The sequence below is a fragment of the Rutidosis leptorrhynchoides genome, chromosome 3 (genome assembly GCF_046630445.1).
Source record: "Rutidosis leptorrhynchoides isolate AG116_Rl617_1_P2 chromosome 3, CSIRO_AGI_Rlap_v1, whole genome shotgun sequence".
Classification (NCBI taxonomy): domain Eukaryota; kingdom Viridiplantae; phylum Streptophyta; class Magnoliopsida; order Asterales; family Asteraceae; genus Rutidosis; species Rutidosis leptorrhynchoides.
Genome location: NC_092335.1, coordinates 598213284 through 598236288, shown reverse-complemented (window position 1 = coordinate 598236288; position 23005 = coordinate 598213284).

The window sequence follows — 23005 nt, the reverse complement described above, 5'->3', positions numbered from 1 at the left end:
TTGTTTTATCGTCGTTTCTTCAAACAGTAAGCTCGCGTTAACTTTTGTCGTTTTTCTCGTGATTTATACATTTGAATGTCTTAGTAAACTATAAAAGCTGATGAAATATAAATGATATTGTGTCGAATTTTATGTATGTTTAAAGCAATATCACACATCAACTAGTTGTACACTTGAAGCTATATGCATCAAGGATGAGAACCGTGATAAGCATCGAGCACCAAGAACCCACCGGAACACTAAACCTACTGTTTTTCGGGTCTGATCAGAATACTTGGGTACTTTAAAGTTGATTTTCAGTTAGCTCTTTTTGAATAGATAATTTTTCATTTAAGACTTGTCTTAATCCGAGTTACGGTTTAGGATCTATGGCCCTCCGAACGTCACTATGTCCTTTTAACGTTGTGCTGAAAATTCTGAAAACTCGCACTTAAACCGTCGCCACGGTCAAACTAAGACGAGTTTGGTTCTGGAATTTTTACAACAACTAAAGGACTCATATATGGAGCCATGGCCATTGGTCCCACCTCAATTCAGTTTGCATAGAGGCCGCGACGACTGATTGAAGTCAGCCTTTGTTTTAAACTCTTTTCTAGAATGAAACTTACTTTATACTTTTTGTTTGATGATGAATGATGATGACCCTTAAGACCTAATTTACATACATTTAAACCTTTGGGAACGAATTACTGACTTAGTAACTTTTGACTTAGGTTGAGGACTTTCCGGACCTACATACTTGCTTACTTTTCCCGAATCAACTTTACTACTACTTTTCCACTGTGAGTTATAGCATCCCTTTTTACTTTAACTATTTTGGGAACTGAGAATACATGCGCATTTTACGGTTTACATACTAGGCACAAGTACTTAAACTTTATATATGTGTGGGTTATACAATGGCATAAACTTTCCCCTTAGCTCGGTAACGTTTAGTCATTGGTCTTTGAACCGGTGAACGCGAATCTTAGATATGGATCCATAGGGTTTGACATCCCCACTCGGGCTAGTAGCGCTAGCATTTAATGGGTGTTTAATACTTCGTAAACATACGCACTCGCCAAGTGTACTTTCAGGGGGTTATAAACGTTAAGTTAGTTACCAAGTGCCCACGGTTAAACATATACTTTTCATACTGTTATGAAACGCTGTTGAAGCACTGAAATCTCGTGCCCTACCTTACATTACTGTTATACTTAAACTATAGCTCACCAACCTTTGTGTTGACGTTTTTAAGCATGTTTTTCTCAGGTGCTTAAGGTTGCTTGCTTTCGCTATTGTACTAGTCATGCTTTGTAGACACCCGCTGCGCTTGTTAGAGTTGTCACCGCATGAAACGTTTTATTTGCATTCAAACTATGTTACCTTCTGAAACAATGATTTGTAACGACCATTGGGTCACGTACTATTACTAATTGCTTCTGTTCATTGAAGCATACTTTTGTTGTAAGACATTTGATGTTGGTTATGACATCACCTTTATTCACGAATGCAAACTTGTTTTGAAACCGCATATAGTATTTGACCTTGTAATGATCCTGTTGTTACACACACACACACACACACACACACATGTGAGAGAGTACGTTACACACACACACACATGTGAGAGAGTACGTTACACATACGTGTGTGTGTGTTTCTCGTATGTGTAAGTCGGGTCAGACCATGGGAAACACTTTTGTTGCTACCCGGGTTGTGCACTTTTTGTACCACTCGTGTAAGGTTAATCACGCGTGAAGGGTTATACTCGTGCGTGTGATGTATGACATATTTGGGTGGAAGCGTATGGAGTTCCATGCGCGTGTGATTGTTCTGACGCGCGTGAAAGGGGACTCACACTTGTGCGTGCCGTCTGTTATGGGTCTTGTTCAATTTTGACCCAAGTGTGCTTTTGATTTAGGTTGAGTTTTTTAACTGTTTGATACTGTTAAGTGTTAAGTATGATGTTGGACAATTTACTAATTTTGTGTATGATGTTCTCATGTGAACAAGATAAGGAGTAGGCTCAGTATTATAAAACTTCTGAGCGCCTTCTCGGAGCTTGTATTTGGTGAGTTTAAAATTCTTACAAAGAAGACGTGGCGATCTAGTTAAAATGTTACCACTTAAGTAACAAAGACCAAACCAAGAAAGATCGAGGACATTGAAATAAGTGTGTGACCATTTCATCCGTATCCACACACCATAAACAGGATACGCGCATTCGAAGGACATATCATTCTATACAGTAACACGTTATGAACGCGAAGACAATTTGGTAACGCGAGTCAAAGGAAGATGAGAATCTTGGATGGAGTAGTGTTATTTTATAACGTAAAGGATACCAAACCACCTTTCACAAAAGCAAAACAACGACATGGACCTACTGATTATAAAATAGCCATACAAATTTCAAACATCGAAATAAACAAATAATATCCATACATATACTGGCTCTATTATGCATCTCGAATGAGTACCCACAATTAGTATTTCCAAACACAGAACCAGTGTGAATAACCTAACCTCACATTTATGGCTAACATAAACACCTTTTGTTAAATTTAACGAACCAAATTTGACTAGCAAGAAAATTCGTCGTTGAAAGTAGCCTTGTTTCACGACCAAATGCCCTACAATGTGTAACATCCCGCCTTTTTCCGTTAAATTATTTTAACGCCCGTCTTTTTTTTAGATAATATCTTTCGTTATCTAAATTCGTATCCCCCGTTAATAAGTGCTTCCAATATTTTCGTTATTTAATTATAACATCTCTTGTTACTCTAGCGTATTTAAATAATTCGTTTGGTTAATTTTCGCACCCGCTTTCAAACTCGAGGGACCAAAGTCGCCAAGGGACCAAACTAATGACTAGGTCAACTAGTCAAGTCCCTCCTCCTCCACTCATTTCATTTCACCTCCCACCTCCATTTTTGATACTTCCATTTTTACTCTCAAACACCCAATTCACTAATTCATCATCTAAATCCAATCTAGCAATCAAACATCAAAACAAATTGTAGTTTTGTGATCCTTGCATCATCCTCTTCAATTTGGTACCAATTTCACTACTTGGGGTATAGTTTCTAAAAACTCTAGATTTCTCTAATTCGTTCTAAATACTTGAAACAGTATTAGTTAGTGTCTATGGCTCGTTTATAACATGAATATGTGATTTGTTTGCTTGATCTTGATGTTTTGAGTAACTAGCATGAACACTTGAAATAGGTTAGTTTAATCCTTGATTTTGGTTGAGTAAATGTTGTTTAAATGTTAAAGCTCATGTATTAAATGTGTTACTAGCATCATTAGCTTCGTTTTGGTATGTAGGTTGATTTAGAAAAACTCCATTTACAAAATTGTTGAATTCATGATTTTTGGTTAGGGTTTGATGAACTTTAAAATGAACTTTTGATGCTTTGAATGCTATGAAACGTTGTTAGTAAGTATTTAGTTGCATTGTATGCGTAATTACCTTCGAAATGGCATATCGTATGTGTAAATTGGATTCCCGAATCACCTTATGCGTTTATGAACTTTGAACTTTTGATAATGAACATCCAATGATCAGTCGACAAGATTTTGGTTAAAGGAAATGATGTTTTTGGTTGATGAAATGTGTTTAGTTTTATTCCTAGTTAAATTACCTTTCCAACGATATAAGATACGTGTTTTGAATGTTTACGGTTCATTAGTTGTGTTTGAAAGAAGCTTGGTTCGTGCCCTTGAAAATTCAGCAACAGCACCTGAAATCAGGGGCTTCGCTATAGCGAGCCCTGGTGTGCACAAAATCTCGCTATAGCAAGAGTATTTCTGTCCCAATTTTTTTGATTTTTCAAGTTTCGTTCCCACTTACTCGCAACTCCGTTTAACATGAAATTTTGCCAACATGCTTATATATGACTACGTTTATATGTGCAATAGTCGGATACCCGACCCGACCCCGTTGAATTTTACTTTGACTTTGACCAAGTTTGACTTTTAGTCAAACTTAACCAAACACTTATGTAATCGTTCTAACATGCTTTTATACTAAATTCTTGCATGAAACTTGACAACGTGATTCACATGCTATATAATCGAGTCGTAACGAGCCATAGGACTAATTGAACACATTTTGACCGACCTTGTTTGTGTCTTACCCGGTTTTGATACAACTTATTTGTTTAGGTCAAGGCTAAGCAACTTTCGTGCACAACGTTTAATTACAAGTACTTTGGCATGCAACTACGGTGAGGTCATAGTCCCACCTTTTCAACAACTTTTATTTGTTTTAAATCGTAGGCTGAGAAACATATACATTGTATACATTTTATACTTTCATACTTTTATATTTGAACACAAGTACGAAAACAAACATTCCACGTACGAGTTAGAATAAAAAGCCTCAATTCAATTATCATTAGTTACACTTGCAGGGTGTAATCGAGAACTTATGTTGTGTGGCCATACGGGTTTGACGAACCCTCATCCGGACGGATGAAACGTATTTTCAGTTATTGTGTAGGTTCTAACACTAGATTCAGAGGTACCATTCAGTTAAGCCTTGATAATTGGGTGCTCGTGATACAAACAACAACTTTTGGAATGCAAACGATTTAGATAATCAACTTTATACTTGCTTGTGGTTCAAAAACAACGTTTACAAATACACCTATGATTTCACCAACGTTTTTCGTTGACAGTTTTCTATATGTTTCTCAGGTTCATACTTGGCTACTTGATACATGCTTCCGCTGTAATGACCCGCACTTTTTCGATCGTTCTATACTTATAAGATTAATATTTACATAAATTAAACCTTACCAACATGATAAGCAATCCAAATTGTTGAGACTTATGTTTTTGAAATGAGTTTTACACAACGTTTGACCGTCTAGTTTGACCGATGATATCACGAACTATATAACATATGATAATTATACGTTTGTGTATATATATGTATATATACATATTTAACATGATCTAAGGATGTTTTAATATCTCATTTTGTATTAATAACAATAAGTTATAAGTATATTTTGAAACTATTAACTTAAGTTTTCAAAACGATAACCATACGTAACGTTATTTGACATAAATACTTATAACATATAATGTTTATACATATATCGTATATATAATGTATTTAATCACTTTTAAAGACTTAAATACATAAAACAATATAAGTATATTCACAAAAGATAGCTATATTTGAATTCTCATTCCATTTTTCACAAGATTTTCTATACGTATATCTAGAGTATATGTACTCGTATCATACCTAACCTCTATACGTATTTACTATTGGTATATACACATCAAATCACCACCAACCAGCCCTTGTTCAATGCCTTATGTATAAGGTAACTACTTTTGTTATCTAGTATGACAATTTCACATGATTAAAAGATTTTTTCACAAACTTATACACCTTTTACACCACCATTTATACTCCATTCCATTTTCATTTTACTACACATTTCTTTAACCAAAAACACACTCTTAAGAAACTCCATAACCATTCAGCTAGTATCCATGAAGATCTAGCCATAAAAACATCACTTAAACACCATAAGAAAAACCTTACAAAAACACTTCAAGAATCCTTTCAAGAACACAAGTTTACTTCCAATCTTTCATCCAACTCCATCACTCTTTTGGTTCTAGATTTTTTACTTCTCTTTTACAGCAATCTTGTCCAAGTAACTTGAGGTAGTAACTTTGTTCATAACCTTATTCGATTCATATATATATAGCTATCTTATTTTGTGGTATAAAATTTTAACAACAAGAACATAGTTTGAATGTTTTCAAACTTGTTTGCAAACTAAATAGATCCTTCTAACTTAACTTTTAAAATACTTCAAGACCTGTAATATAACATAAATATATGCTAATTTAACAAGGTATAACTTGGTTTTTCAAAGAACACCTTAAAAACTGTTTTTACGACGTCGGAGTGCAACCGGGGGCTGTTTGGGGTTGGATAATTAAAAACCATCTTGAACTTTGAATTGGAAGTTTATATTCTGGAAAAATGATATTTCTTATGAATATGTTAACACATAAAAATTTCATGATTTAATTCAAAGTATAAGTGTTTTTAGAAAAATGGTCATTAAATGATATTTTTGTAACAAAAATGATTAACTTCATAAGTTTCACCAAAGTTTGACCTTTGACCTGTGATTTCGAATACAAACTAAGGTATTTACAGTTCATATTCTTAAAGAGGGACTCGATCCAAGGAAGTGGCAAGTTGAACCAACGAAAACGGAGTTGTAACGAAGAAACTATGACCAAAACAAAATCGGATATCCAAGACTTGTTTAGTCACGAAAATAATTGGAGAAAAATTAAATAAATCACATCTTTTTAAAATAACATGATATTTTATATATATGTACTCATAATTTAATTTTATATGGTTCAGGATCACCCGTAAACAATACGAGAAGATTAATCATAAGATCCCATGATTGTACGCAACACGTCATTTGACAACACCGGTACTTTATGTACGCAACACGTCATTTGACAACACCGGTACCATGGGTCAAGATTAATCCCGACCAATACGAATACGATGGGGGTTTTATTTATTTCGATGGGGGTTTTATTTATTAAACACCTAAATATGAACCATTAAAATTGAATTACTAACATCGGACTGCTAACTACAGACTAAGAAGACATTAAAAGTATTATAAGTATATATATACGTGACGATTGTTTAAAATGAAAATATATTGATATATTATATATGGATAGGTTCGTGATATCAACCGGAGACCAAGTCAAAATATATATATCTTCAAGGCAAAAGTGAGTATATAGTCCCACTTTTAAACTCTAAATATTTCGGGATGAGAATACATGTATTTTATGTTTTACGATATGGACACAAGTAACTGAAAAATATATTCTACGTTGAGTTGTACCACTGGCATACTTTCCTGTAGCTAGGTAACTATTATTTACAGCGGTATTGTAAACGCGAATCCTGTTGATAGATCTATCGGGCCTGACAACCCCAACCGGACTGGACGACTAGTATTCAACGGTTGCACAGTACTTCGTTTCGTGACTACACTTGGTACGGTGTAGTAAGATTTCATAATAAAGGGAATATGCGACGTGATTAAATGTTAAGTATGGTTACCAAGTGCTCAACCACTTAGAATATTTTTATTAAAATGTTTATATATGAAATCTTGTGGTCTATATATATATTGCTGCCGGCATTAAACCTATATCTCACCAACTTTATGTTGACGTTTTAAACATGTTTATTCTCAGGTAATAATTAGAAGCTTCCGCTGCAACATGTTGAATTTAAGCAAGATCTTGAGTATGCATATTTGTGTCAAAAACAAAACTGCATATCCGAGGATTTGTATTGTAAAATATGCTAGAAATCGTGTTGTTATCATCATATGTAAAGTTTGTAAGTCTAAGATTATCGCTAAATGATAATCATCTTTTTATTGTGTAAAGCTTGTATCAAAAATAAGAATTATGGTTTGTAATGTAAAATATATGCAGTTGTTCTTTTAAAAATGTCACATATAGAGGTCAATACCTCGCTATGAAATCATACGTTATCTAACACATTCTTATGGTTAAGGACGGGTTATGACATGTGGTATCAGAGCGGTGGTCTTAGTGAACCAGGTTTGCATTAGTGTGTCTAACTGATAAGTCGTTAGGATACATTAGTAAGTCTGGACTTTGACCGGGTCTGATTTAAAAACCATTGCTTATCATTGTTGGTTAAAATTTATATGTAAATATTATGTAGTACTAATGGGTTAGTTGTTGTGTGATAGATGTCGGGCTCAAAACTTATTATCACATTCAGCGACTCCGAATCAGAATCTTCAGATGGTGTTTCAGTCATTAACCTATCCGATGACGAAAATAATATCTTTGGGGAAGACTCACAAACTCCGGATGAACCAACAATAAAGAACCCGGAAAGTGAACCCGAGGAGGAAAGTGAACCCGAGGAAGAAATACAGGAAATTACGAAAGAAAAGTTCGAACTAGGAAAGAAACGAAAGGCTAATGAATTAGAAAATTCAAATCCCGAGTTTAGTAAGGATGATGTGGCACCAACTCCACTAGACACTACCACCCCTATTCCCGCTATTCCTATTCGTTCTATCCCGGCATCCAGTTCTTCAGTCCCACAGCCAAAATATAGGCAGACAGCCAGGATAAGCGTTAAGCGATTCTTTGAACCTAAACGTCCTAGAAAATAGACCAAACGATGCGCTGCCGTATTAAACCATGGGATCATATAATGTTTTGTATAATATTATTAGTGTGGTTTGCTTAATGTTCTATGTAAGATAAGCATATGTAAAATAGTGAAGTATGAAATGCAATAATTTTCCATGGTTAAGTATTATTTAGATGGTAGTAATTGGTTCTGTACTAAGCTATTAAGTATGAACATTAACGGGTAGGTACTACCCTAGATATAATTATAAAACGCTAATAAGAAGAAAAGGCTTTTATAATAATACCTGGTTCATATTATTAATAAGCTATAATGTACTGTAAATATACACTACATCTATAATATTCCATGTGAATAATTATTTTCTTTTCATTCTTATAGAAGAATATGGCGCGATTGAACCGAATGACGGAACAAGAAATCCAGGAACTCATCAATCAGCGAGTGAACGACAGAATGTTATGGGTCGAGGCTGCAAGAGGTGCTGCAGTTAACCCAAATCCTCGTGTGGGGTGCACTTACAAAACTTTTCAAGCTTGCAAGCCCTCATCATTCAGTGGAACAGAAGGACCGATCGGTTTAACCCGGTGGATAGAAAAGATGGAGACTATGTTTAAAATCAGTGGTTGTGTTGAGAAGGACATGACCAAGTATGCATCGTGCACTTTACAAGATAGTGCACTCACGTGGTGGAAAAATTTTGTGAAGGCTGTAGGAGGAGATGTAGCTTATGATACTCCATGGGAAGAATTCAAAACAATGTTAATCAACGAATATTGTCCAAGGAACGAGGTTAGGAAGTTGGAAGATGAATTACGAAGTCTGAAGGTTATTGGTACTGAAATCACCAACTACAATCAGCGATTCATGGAATTAGTTTTGCTATGTCCTGAATTGGTTCCAACCGAAGAACGGAAGATTGAAATGTACAAAGATGGTTTGCCCAAAAAGGTCAAGGCAAATGTTACAGCATCGAAACCTAAGACAATTCATGAAGCTATAACCATGGCAAACGAGCTAATGGATCAGGTCATCATGGATAAGAAAGTATTCAATACTGATGTGAAGGTATCAGGTAACAAAAGAAAGTGGAATGGAAATTATGATCGAGGTAACCAACAACAATATTTTAAGAAACAAGAAATCACGCAAGGCGCGGGTAGTGGTTTAAGCTTTGGTTACAAAGGACAAAATCCTTTATGTAACCGATGCCACAAACATCACTCTGGCTACTGTAATGTGGTATGCAACAAATGTAATCGAAAGGGTCATCTTGCTGAAGATTGTAGGGCTCTCGTTACAAATACAAATGGTACCAAGACTCCTGCCACCAATGCAAATAGAACTGCTTTGGCTACCATTACTTGTTATGGGTGTGGAAAACAAGGTCACTATAAGAGCCAGTGTCCGAATCCAGAGAAGAATTATGGATCTGCACATGGAAGAGCATTTGTTATTAATGCTAGAGAGGCGTGTGAAGACCCGGAGCTTGTTACGGGTACGTTTACCATTAATAACTTATCCGCATCTATTATATTTGATACTGGTGCCGATAGAAGTTACGTGAGTAGAGGTTTTTACGCTAAATTGAATTGTTCATCATTACCTCTAGATGCTAAGTACATGATTGAGTTAGCTAATGGTAAACTAATTAAAGCCGATAAAATTTGCCGTGATTGTAAAATAAATTTAGCCGGAGAAACATTTAAAATTGACTTAATACCCGTAGAATTAGGAAGTTTTGATGTAATAGTCGGCATGGACTGGATGTCCAAAGTAGGAGCTGAAGTTGTGTGTGCCAAGAAGGCAATTCGCATTCCTTGTAAGGATAAAATGCCGGTGATGATTTATGGAGAGAAGGGTAACTCAAAGCTAAAACTCATTAGCTGTTTGAAAGCCAAGAAGTGTTTAGAAAAGGGATGTTATGCTATTCTAGCACATGTTAATAAAGTCGAAAAGAAAGAAAAAGAGAAGTGCATCAACGACGTGCCTGTGGCAAGAGATTTTCCTGAAGTATTTCCGGAAGAGTTGCCGGGATTACCTCCATTTAGATCTGTAGAATTTCAAATAGATCTTGTACCAGGAGCTGCACCGGTTGCCCGTGCTCCATATAGACTTGCACCGTTCGAGTTAAAAGAACTTCAGAGTCAGTTAAAAGAATTACTGGATCGTGGATTCATACGACCAAGTACTTCACCATGGGGAGCTCCAATTTTATTCGTCAAGAAGAAAGACGGATCTTTCCGAATGTGTATAGATTATCGTGAATTAAATAAGTTAACTATCAAGAATCGGTATCCACTACCGAGAATTGACGACTTATTTGATCAACTCCAAGGATCATGTGTGTACTCAAAAATTGACCTAAGATCGGGCTATCATCAATTACGCGTCAAAGAAGAAGATATACCGAAAACTGCTTTTCGGACACGTTATGGTCATTACGAATTTTTGGTCATGCCGTTTGGGTTGACAAATGCGCCAGCTGTATTCATGGACCTCATGAATCGAGTTTGTAGTCCATATTTAGATAAGTTTGTTATTATTTTCATTGATGACATTCTTATCTATTCCAAGAGTGAGCAAGAGCATGAGCAGCATTTAAGGTTGATATTAGAGTTGTTAAGAAAAGAACAGCTATACGCTAAATTTTCTAAGTGTGCTTTCTGGTTGAAAGAAGTGCAATTTCTTGGTCACGTTGTTAGTAGCAAAGGAATTCAGGTTGATCCAGCTAAAATTGAGGCCATTGAAAAATGGGAGACTCCTAAAACACCAATGCAGATACGCCAATTTTTGGGTTTAGTCGGTTATTATAGAAGGTTCATTCAAGATTTTTCCCGAATAGCTAAGCCGTTGACAGCATTAACGCAAAAAGGGAAGAAATACGAATGGACCTCGGAGCAGGAGAATGCATTTCAATTACTGAAGAAGAAGTTAACTACGGCGCCTATTTTATCGTTACCTGAAGGGAACGATGATTTTGAAATATATTGTGACGCTTCGCGACAAGGTTTTGGTTGTGTTCTTATGCAACGAAAGAAAGTTATTGCATACGCATCCCGACAATTGAAGATTCACGAGCGGAATTATACGACGCACGATCTAGAACTTGGAGCAGTCGTGTTTGCGTTGAAGATATGGAGACACTACTTATATGGGGTTAAATGCACTGTGTTTACTGATCATAAAAGCCTTCAACATATTTTTGATCAGAGACAGTTGAACATGAGGCAACGTAGGTGGGTCGAGCTGATAAACGACTATGATTGTGAAATTCGTTATCATCCCGGGAAGGCGAACGTGGTGGCCGATGCTTTAAGTAGAAAGGAACGAGAACCAATTCGAGTTCGAGCGATGAACATAAAAATTCGCATGAATCTCAACTCACAAATCAAAGAGGCTCAACGAGAAGCACTTACTAAAGAAAATATAGGAAATGAAATAATGAAGAAGTATGAGAAGCAACTCGTTATGCGGGAAGATGGAACTCGATATTTTGCAAATCGTATTTGGGTACCGAAGTTGGGTGGATTAAGGAAGTTGATTTTGAACGAGGCACATAAGACAAGATACTCGATATATCCTGGAGTTGGAAAGATGTATCAAGATCTTAAGACACATTATTGGTGGCCTAATTTAAAGACAGACGTTGCAACATATGTTGGGGAGTGTTTAACTTGTTCCAAGGTCAAAGCAGAACACCAGAAGCCGTCAGGGTTACTTCAACAACCAGAAATCCCAGAATGGAAATGGGATGGTATTACCATGGATTTCATCACGAAGTTACCAAAGACTGCCTGGGGATACGACACCATTTGGGTGATTGTTGATCGTCTCACCAAGTCTGCACATTTCTTGCCTATAAAGGAAACGGATAGAATGGAGAAACTATTACGATTGTATATAAAGGAAATTGTTTCAAGGCATGGAATACCTATTTCCATTATATCTGATCGTGATAGTAGATTTACCTCAAAGTTCTGGCAATCACTACAAGAGGCCCTAGGAACTCGTTTGGATATGAGCACCGCATATCATCCGCAAACCGACGGGCAGAGTGAAAGAACAATTCAGACTCTTGAAGACATGCTCAGGGCATGTGTGATCGATTTTGGAAACGGATGGGATAAGTATCTACCATTAGCAGAATTCTCGTATAATAATAGTTATCATGCGAGCATTAAAGCTGCACCATTCGAAGCATTGTACGGAAGGAAGTGTAGATCTCCTATCTGTTGGAATGAAGTAGGAGATCGACAATTAACTGGTCCCGAGATCATACATGAAACTACTGAAAAGATAGTACAAATTAAGGAGAGATTGAAAACAGCCCGTAGTCGCCAAAAGAGCTACGCTGATGTTCGAAGGAAACCATTAGAGTTTCAGATCGGTGACATGGTTATGTTAAAGGTATCACCATGGAAAGGTGTAATACGTTTTGGCAAAAGGGGTAAACTGAACCCAAGGTACGTAGGCCCGTTCAAGATCATCGAACGCATTGGACCGGTAGCTTATCGACTCGAGTTACCGCAACAACTCGCCGAAGTACATAATACCTTTCACGTCTCAAACCTTAAGAAGTGTCTTGCAAAGGAAGATTTCACCATTCCTCTTGAAGAAATCCATGTCGACGAGAAACTACAATTCGTCGAAGAACCAATCGAAATCATGGACCGTGAAGTTAAACAGCTCAAGCAGAGCAACATACCGATCGTTAAGGTTCGTTGGAATGCTCGAAGGGGTCCCGAGTTTACTTGGGAACGAGAGGATCAGATGAAACAAAAGTATCCACACTTGTTTCTCGATGACGCAAAATAGGTACAATTTTAAAATTTCGGGACGAAATTTATTTAACGGGTAGGTACTGTAATGACCCGCACTTTTTCGATCGTTCTATACTTATAAGATTAATATTTACATAAATTAAACCTTACCAACATGATAAGCAATCCAAATTGTTGAGACTTATGTTTTTGAAATGAGTTTTACACAACGTTTGACCGTCTAGTTTGACCGATGATATCACGAACTATATAACATATGATAATTATACGTTTGTGTATATATATGTATATATACATATTTAACATGATCTAAGGATGTTTTAATATCTCATTTTGTATTAATAACAATAAGTTATAAGTATATTTTGAAACTACTAACTTAAGTTTTCAAAACGATAACCATACGTAACGTTATTTGACATAAATACTTATAACATATAATGTTTATACATATATCGTATATGTAATGTATTTAATCACTTTTAAAGACTTAAATACATAAAACAATATAAGTATATTCACAAAAGATAGCTATATTTGAATTCTCATTCCATTTTTCACAAGATTTTCTATACGTATATCTAGAGTATATGTACACGTATCATACCTAACCTCTATACGTATTTACTATTGGTATATACACATCAAATCACCACCAACCAGCCCTTGTTCAATGCCTTATGTATAAGGTAACTACTTTTGTTATCTAGTATGACAATTTCACATGATTAAAAGATTTTTTCACAAAATTACAAACTTATACACCTTTTACACCACCATTTATACTCCATTCCATTTTCATTTTACTACACATTTCTTTAACCAAAAACACACTCTTAAGAAACTCCATAACCATTCAGCTAGTATCCATGAAGATCTAGCCATAAAAACATCACTTAAACACCATAAGAAAAACCTTACAAAAACACTTCAAGAATCCTTTCAAGAACACAAGTTTACTTCCAATCTTTCATCCAACTCCATCACTCTTTTGGTTCTAGATTTTTTACTTCTCTTTTACAGCAATCTTGTCCAAGTAACTTGAGGTAGTAACTTTGTTCATAACCTTATTCGATTCATATATATATAGCTATCTTATTTTGTGGTATAAAATTTTAACAACAAGAACATAGTTTGAATGTTTTCAAACTTGTTTGCAAACTAAATAGATCCTTCTAACTTAACTTTTAAAATACTTCAAGACCTGTAATATAACATAAATATATGCTAATTTAACAAGGTATAACTTGGTTTTTCAAAGAACACCTTAAAAACTGTTTTTACGACGTCGGAGTGCAACCGGGGGCTGTTTGGGGTTGGATAATTAAAAACCATCTTGAACTTTGAATTGGAGGTTTATATTCTGGAAAAATGATATTTCTTATGAATATGTTAACACATAAAAATTTCATGATTTAATTCAAAGTATAAGTGTTTTTAGAAAAATGGTCATTAAATGATATTTTTGTAACAAAAATGATTAACTTCATAAGTTTCACCAAAGTTTGACCTTTGACCTGTGATTTCGAATACAAACTAAGGTATTTACAGTTCATATTCTTAAAGAGGGACTCGATCCAAGGAAGTGGCAAGTTGAACCAACGAAAACGGAGTTGTAACGAAGAAACTATGACCAAAACAAAATCGGATATCCAAGACTTGTTTAGTCACGAAAATAATTGGAGAAAAATTAAATAAATCACATCTTTTTAAAATAACATGATATTTTATATATATGTACTCATAATTTAATTTTATATGGTTCAGGATCACCCGTAAACAATACGAGAAGATTAATCATAAGATCCCATGATTGTACGCAACACGTCATTTGACAACACCGGTACTTTATGTACGCAACACGTCATTTGACAACACCGGTACCATGGGTCAAGATTAATCCCGACCAATACGAATACGATGGGGGTTTTATTTATTTCGATGGGGGTTTTATTTATTAAACACCTAAATATGAACCATTAAAATTGAATTACTAACATCGGACTGCTAACTACAGACTAAGAAGACATTAAAAGTATTATAAGTATATATATACGTGACGATTGTTTAAAATGAAAATATATTGATATATTATATATGGATAGGTTCGTGATATCAACCGGAGACCAAGTCAAAATATATATATCTTCAAGGCAAAAGTGAGTATATAGTCCCACTTTTAAACTCTAAATATTTCGGGATGAGAATACATGTATTTTATGTTTTACGATATGGACACAAGTAACTGAAAAATATATTCTACGTTGAGTTGTACCACTGGCATACTTCCCTGTAGCTTGGTAACTATTATTTACAGCGGTATTGTAAACGCGAATCCTGTTGATAGATCTATCGGGCCTGACAACCCCAACCGGACTGGACGACCAGTATTCAACGGTTGCACAGTACTTCGTTTCGTGACTACACTTGGTACGGTGTAGTAAGATTTCATAATAAAGGGAATATGCGACGTGATTAAATGTTAAGTATGGTTACCAAGTGCTCAACCACTTAGAATATTTTTATTAAAATGTTTATATATGAAATCTTGTGGTCTATATATATATTGCTGCCGGCATTAAACCTATATCTCACCAACTTTATGTTGACGTTTTAAACATGTTTATTCTCAGGTAATAATTAGAAGCTTCCGCTGCAACATGTTGAATTTAAGCAAGATCTTGAGTATGCATATTTGTGTCAAAAACAAAACTGCATATCCGAGGATTTGTATTGTAAAATATGCTAGAAATCGTGTTGTTATCATCATATGTAAAGTTTGTAAGTCTAAGATTATCGCTAAACGATAATCATCTTTTTATTGTCTAAAGCTTGTATCAAAAATAAGAATTATGGTTTGTAATGTAAAATATATGCAGTTGTTCTTTTAAAAATGTCGCATATAGAGGTCAATACCTCGCTATGAAATCATACGTTATCTAACACGTTCTTATGGTTAAGGACGGGTTATGACATCCGCACACTTTGATTACTTGCTTGGGGTCAAGCATACATGCATACGCTAGTGATAGCACCTTTGGATTCAAACTTAATGTTTACATGCATACGCTATTGATAGCATTCGTGATTTTCAACTTATATTATGTCGCAAGTTATTTCATTTATACTTTACAACTTTTGTAAACTTAAACTTGTTGTCGAATCGTTTGGTAACTTAAACTTTACAAGTCTTACACGTTTCAAATGAATGCAACATAATTTTGGTCAAACGTGTCTCATTTAGGGACTATGACCACGTAACGGGACCTAAGTTAATGACGCAGTCAATGGCGATTTTGGCGGGTCATCACAGATGGTATCAGAGCGTTGGTTGTAGGGAACTAGGATATGCATTAGTGTGTCTGACAGAGTCGTTATGACGCATTAGTGAATCTAGACTACAACCGGATAGTTAACCATTGCGTTCTGGCTTGCATTTGCTATAGATAACACTTACTTGACTACTTGTGCATTTATACTTGAATCTTCTTAGGTGAACTTTTAATGGTACCAAAATTTTCATCATACGAACCCGTACTCTGCCACTTTCTGGTAACACACATAAATTCAAGATTCATACGCGTAAGGATGACGACGACTTCATTAATCACACTAGTTCGGGAACTCTGTCTCCTGGTTTGTTATTCACCACCGTTCCAGCTTACTATCCACAAGTACTGTAAAGTTTTCACCATTATGGAAATCATTAACCACTACCGATGTCACACCAGTGTTCCTTACTATCTACCACTTCTTATTACTACCACCACTACTCTAGGTGAGTATCGTCATCACTACTTATCACTACGATTGCGTACTACTAGTTATCATAATTTGTTACTCTTTTCGTACCCAAGGATATTATTGTTCAACTTGAACCACATTGACGTGAACAACCATTTATACACTTCCCTCGGGAAATGCTTCTTCAGAGTTGCACTGATTCTTTCGATTCAATACGAGTCACGTTGGAGACGTCGTTACACTTTGTTCATTTTAAATCTTCACAATTACACGAACTTGATTCTATGGAGTGATGTGAGAATGGAGGTATGAGTTAACGTAATATAATGACACTCGATCAATGTGGTTATATTATGGTAAGTCATACCAAAGTTCTAATGACTCGTGATGGTGATTGGACTCGATCAACCTAATCACACCATGTGCCATGTACATGACTTCATTTTTCTTGTTTGACATCCGAAAACTCCGAGAATATTGATAACAACCATACCAAGGACACACCTTTGATTATTGCCAAACCATATTTATGCTTCCGAATGAATGACAAATTCTTTCAACTTCAAACATACATTATACGTGTATACTATCTCGCCTTCGCACAATTTTATCGACGAATTACAAATGCTTGACATGCTCACATCAAGGCGAAAACTTCTCTCGCATTACACTCATACTTCCGGTTAAGGAAATCTTCTATCTGAATTCTCAACGGAGAGAGAGACTCTTCGCATTATACTAGTATTCGCCACGAGGGTGAATAATCCTAACGAACGTTATCAGAAACCAATAAGAAACTTGTTCTAACAAACGTTTTCAGGTCCTAACAAACTTGTTCAAATATATCTTAAAGAAATGTACCTCATTTCGGACCGAGATGCTCGTTTCACTTCTAGACTTACAAAAAGCCCTGGGAACGTGTTTATACATGAGTACCGCGTATCATCCACAAACCGACGGACCAAGTGAACGTACGATTCAAACCTTGGAAAACATATCACGAACTTGTATAGTTGCCGTTAGCCGATTCCTCTTAAAATGATAATTATCATTCGAGTATTAACGCCCCTCCTTTTCGAAACCTTATATGGCCGCAAAATGTCGTTCTCCTATTTGTTGGGCCGACGTAGGCAACAAACAAACCACCGGACCCGAACTCATTCATGAAATGACCGTTAAGACCGTTCAAACCCAAGAAAGGCTCAAGACGGCCCGTAGTGCCAAAAGAGCTATGCCGATGTTAGACGTAAACCTCTCGAATTCCAAGTGAGTGGCCGCGTAATGTTAATAGTCGCACCTTGAAAAGGTGTAATCCGTTTCGGGAAACGTAGAAAGCTAAATCCGTGATATTTTGATCCTTTGAAAATCTTGGGGCGTATTGGACCCGTTGCTTACCGTTTCGAACTCCCAACTCAAACAAATTTTGTTCATCCTACATTCTGTGTATCAAACTTAAAGACGTGTCTTGCGAAACAAGAACTTGTTATTTCTTTTGATGAACTTACTATCGATGACAAACTTCACCTCCTAGGAGAACCGGTTGAAATTATGGATCGTGAAACCAAACTTTAAAACAACGTAAAATCCCGATCGTCAAAGTTCATTGAAATGCCCAAGGAAGTACCCTCACTTATGAAATGTCCCGTTCTTATTGATTAAAAACGTTCCATATTAATTGATTTTTTTGCGAGGTTTTTACCTCTATATGAGACGTTTTTCAAAGACTGCATTCATTTTTAAAACAAACCATAACCTTTATTTCATAAATAAAGGTTTAAAAAGCTTTACGTAGATTATCAAATAATGATAATCTAAAATATCCTGTTTACACACGACCATTACATAATGGTTTACAATACAAATATGTTACATCGAAATCAGTTTCTTGAATGCAGTTTTTACACAATATCATACAAACATGGACTCCAAATCTTATCCTTATTTTAGTATGCAACAGCGGAAGCTCTTAGTATTCACCTGAGAATAAACATGCTTTAAACGTCAACAAAAATGTTGGTGAGTTATAGGTTTAACCTATATATATATATCAAATCGTAACAATAGACCACAAGATTTCATATTTCAATACGCATCCCATACATAGAGATAAAAATCATTCATATGGTGAACACCTGGTAACCGACATTAACAAGATGCATATATATAAGAATATCCCCATCATTCCGGGACACCCTTCGGATATGATATAAATTTCGAAGTACTAAAGCATCCGGTACTTTGGATGGGGTTTGTTAGGCCCAATAGATCTATCTTTAGGATTCACGTCAATTAGGGTGTCTGTTCCCTAATTCTTAGATTACCAGACTTAATAAAAAAGGGCATATTCGATTTTGATAATTCAACCATAGAATGTAGTTTCACGTACTTGTGTCTATTTTGTAAATCATTTATAAAACCTGCATGTATTCTCATCCCAAAAATATTAGATTTTAAAAGTGGGACTATAACTCACTTTCACATACTTTTACTTCATCGGGTAGTAAGACTTGGCCACTGGTTGATTCACGAACCTATAACAATATATACATATATATCAAAGTATGTTCAAAATATATTTACAACACTTTTAATATATTTTGATGTTTTAAGTTTATTAAGTCAGCTGTCCTCGTTAGTAACCTACAACTAGTTGTCCACAGTTAGATGTACAGAAATAAATCGATAAATATTATCTGGAATCAATCCACGACCCAGTGTATACGTATCTCAGTATTGATCACAACTCAAACTATATATAATTTGGAATCAACCTCAACCCTGTATAGCTAACTCCAACATTCACATATAGAGTGTCTATGGTTGTTCCGAAATATATATAGATGTGTCGACATGATAGGTCGAAACATTGTATACGTGTCTATAGTATCTCAAGATTACATAATATATAATACAAGTTGATTAAGTTATGGTTGGAATAGATTTGTAACCAATTTTCACGTAGCTAAAATGAGAAAAATTATCCAATCTTGTTTTACCCATAACTTCTTCATTTTAAATCCGTTTTGAGTGAATCAAATTGCTATGGTTTCATATTGAACTCTATTTTATGAATCTAAACAGAAAAAGTATAGGTTTATAGTCGAAAAAATAAGTTACAAGTTGTTTTTGTAAAGGTAGTCATTTCAGTCGAAAGAACGACGTCTAGATGACCATTTTAGAAAACATACTTCCACTTTGAGTTTAACCATAATTTTTGGATATAGTTTCATGTTCATAATAAAAATCATTTCCCATAATAAGAACTTTTAAATCAAAGTTTATCATAGTTTTTAATTAACTAACCCAAAACAGCCCGCGGGGTTACTACGACGGCGTAAATCCGATTTTACGGTGTTTTTCGTGTTTCCAGATTTTAAATCATTAAGTTAGCATATCATATAGATATAGAACATGTGTTTAGTTGATTTTAAAAGTCAAGTTAGAAGGATTAACTTTTATTTGCGAACAAGTTTAGAATTAACTAAACTATGTTCTAGTGATTACAAGTTTAAACTTTCGAATAAGATAGCTTTATATGTATGAATTGAATGATGTTATGAACATCATTACTACCTCAAGTTCCTTGGATAAACCTACTAGAAATGAGAAAAATAGATCTAGCTTCAAAGGATCCTTGGATGGCTTGAAAGCTGTGTATTGTACGAGTACGAATACGGGTGCATACGAGTAGAATTGTTGATGAAACTGAACGAGGATGTAATTGTAAGAATTTTTGTTAAGTAGAAGTATTTTGATAAGTGTCTTGAAGTCTTTCAAAAGTGTATGAATATATATTAAAAAACTACATGTATATACATTTTAACTGAGTCGTTAAGTCATCGTTAGTCGTTACATGTAAATGTTGTTTTGAAACCTTTAGGTTAACGATCTTGTTGAATGTTGTTAACCCATTGTTTATTATAACATATGAGATGTTAAATTGTTATATTATCATGATATTATGATATATAATATATCTTAGTATGATATATATACAGTTAAATGTCGTTACAACGATAATCGTTACATATATGTCTCGTTTCGAAATCATTAAGTTAGTAGTCTTATTTTTACATATGTATTTCATTGTTAATACACTTAATAATATACTTACTTATCATTTAACATAATTAACCAAGTGTATCAATATCTTAATATTATTCATATGTACCTAGTAAGACGTTGTTATAACGATAATCGTTATATATATCGTTTTCGAGTTTCTTAAATTAATAGTCTCATTTTTATGTATATAACTCATTGTTAAAATACCTAATGAGATACATACTTATAATAAAATCATGTTAACTATATATATAACCATATATATGTCATCGTATATGATGATGTAGCGTGAGGGTACGAAATAGTATTATTTTTACTAGGAAATACTACAAAATATGACACAAGTTTCATTAATTTACGGATGGGATATACCTAAACCTTGCTACAACACTATAGGCAGTGTACCTAATCGTAGAGTAGTGTAGTTTTTAGTAAGTCCGGTTCGTTCCACAGGGAGCTAGTGATTACGTACTATATTTTTATAAAACTATATTTATGTAAATATATATATATATATAAGTAGTAATATTATTATAAAAGGGGGGTTTTTACCGTTTAATGACCGGTTTGTCGATTTTATATTTTTAAGCGTAAAGATAAATGACAATAATTAAAGTGCGTAAAATAAATAAATGACGATAAATAAAATAACAATAAATAAAATTGCGATAGAATATGAAATAAAAGGATTATGCTTATTTAAACTTCCGTAATCATGATGTTTGACGTTTTGATTTTAATTAATTGTTACTCGGGTTAATTGTCCTTTGTCATGGTTTATTTGATACCTATCTGGTTTTTATCCATAATAGTCCATCGGTCATAAATATAAAGTGCGAGTGTCCTCGTCAAATTACCCTTATACCCGAAGTCAAATATTCCAACTAATTAAGGATTTAAACTGTGACGCAGTTATCACTTCTGTCAACAATTACACCAGTTATCACTGTATGTAATCTACCCCTGTTTTGATTAGATATGAATATTAATTTACCCACTTGATCAGTTTGAATAATCAATTACCCAACCCGAATAATTAATTAAATGATTATAATAGATTCCATATGAACGTCACTAAATAGGACAACCATAATCATTATTAATTATTAGGATAATTAATTTGAAGATAGGTTCGACAGACTCCAATGAGTTGTCACTCAATTAGACAATACCCCCCATCTATTAATAGCCCATAGTCTAATTTCCACAAGTGTCGTTCTTTTGTCCAAACCCCAATTATGGTACAAAGCCCAATTACCCAATTTTAGTAATTAGCCCAACATCATGATTACTTCGGATTAAATAAGCATAATAATAACTTAGCTACGAGATATTAATATAAAAAGGTTGAACATAACTTACAATGATTAAAAATAGCGTAGCGTTACACGGACAGAATTTCGACTTACACACTCAAACGATCTCTATCATAAATCTTATTATTATCATAATTTAAAATTAAAATTAAGATTATTGTTATATCTTATTACATTAACATTATGATAGAGATTTTTAGATATTGATATTGATAATAGATTTTTAGGATAGAAAAAGGGATGCTTCAAATTGATCGATAATCATCGCCTTTTATAGGCAAAATATGAAATTGAATTTTCATTTACGACCCCTGAACTATGCTAAATTAACAACTTTTTATTATTTAATATTATTCTTATTATGAATTATTTAAATATTATATTTTATTCTTGTGCATAGTTGACTCGTAATTTTTACACCGTTGCGTCGAGCGTTGAGAGTTGGTTCATGCCTCGGTTCCGGATTTTCGAACGTCCTTTCGTACAATTTTATATCGTGTACTTTGCGTTTTGTAACTTGTACTCTTGTCATTTTTAGACGTTCTTCATCAATAATTTGAACCTTTTTGATTGTATCTTGTACTTTTTAGCTTTTTGGACCTTTTTGTCTTCAAATCGTCGTTTTCGCCTTTTGTCTTCGCACTTATTTAAAATAAACGAATATTACTTGAAAATGGAACAATTGCAACTAAAATCTTGTCTTTCTTGGGGGATAATGCTATGAAATATATGTTCCTTTTTAGCTTTATCAGTATAGTTTTTACAAGTTTTAACGTTCGTGAATCACCGGTCAACTTGGGTGGTCAATTGTCTATATGAAACCTATTTCAATTAATCAAGTCTTAACAAGTTTGATTGCTTAACATGTTGGAAACACTTAATCATGT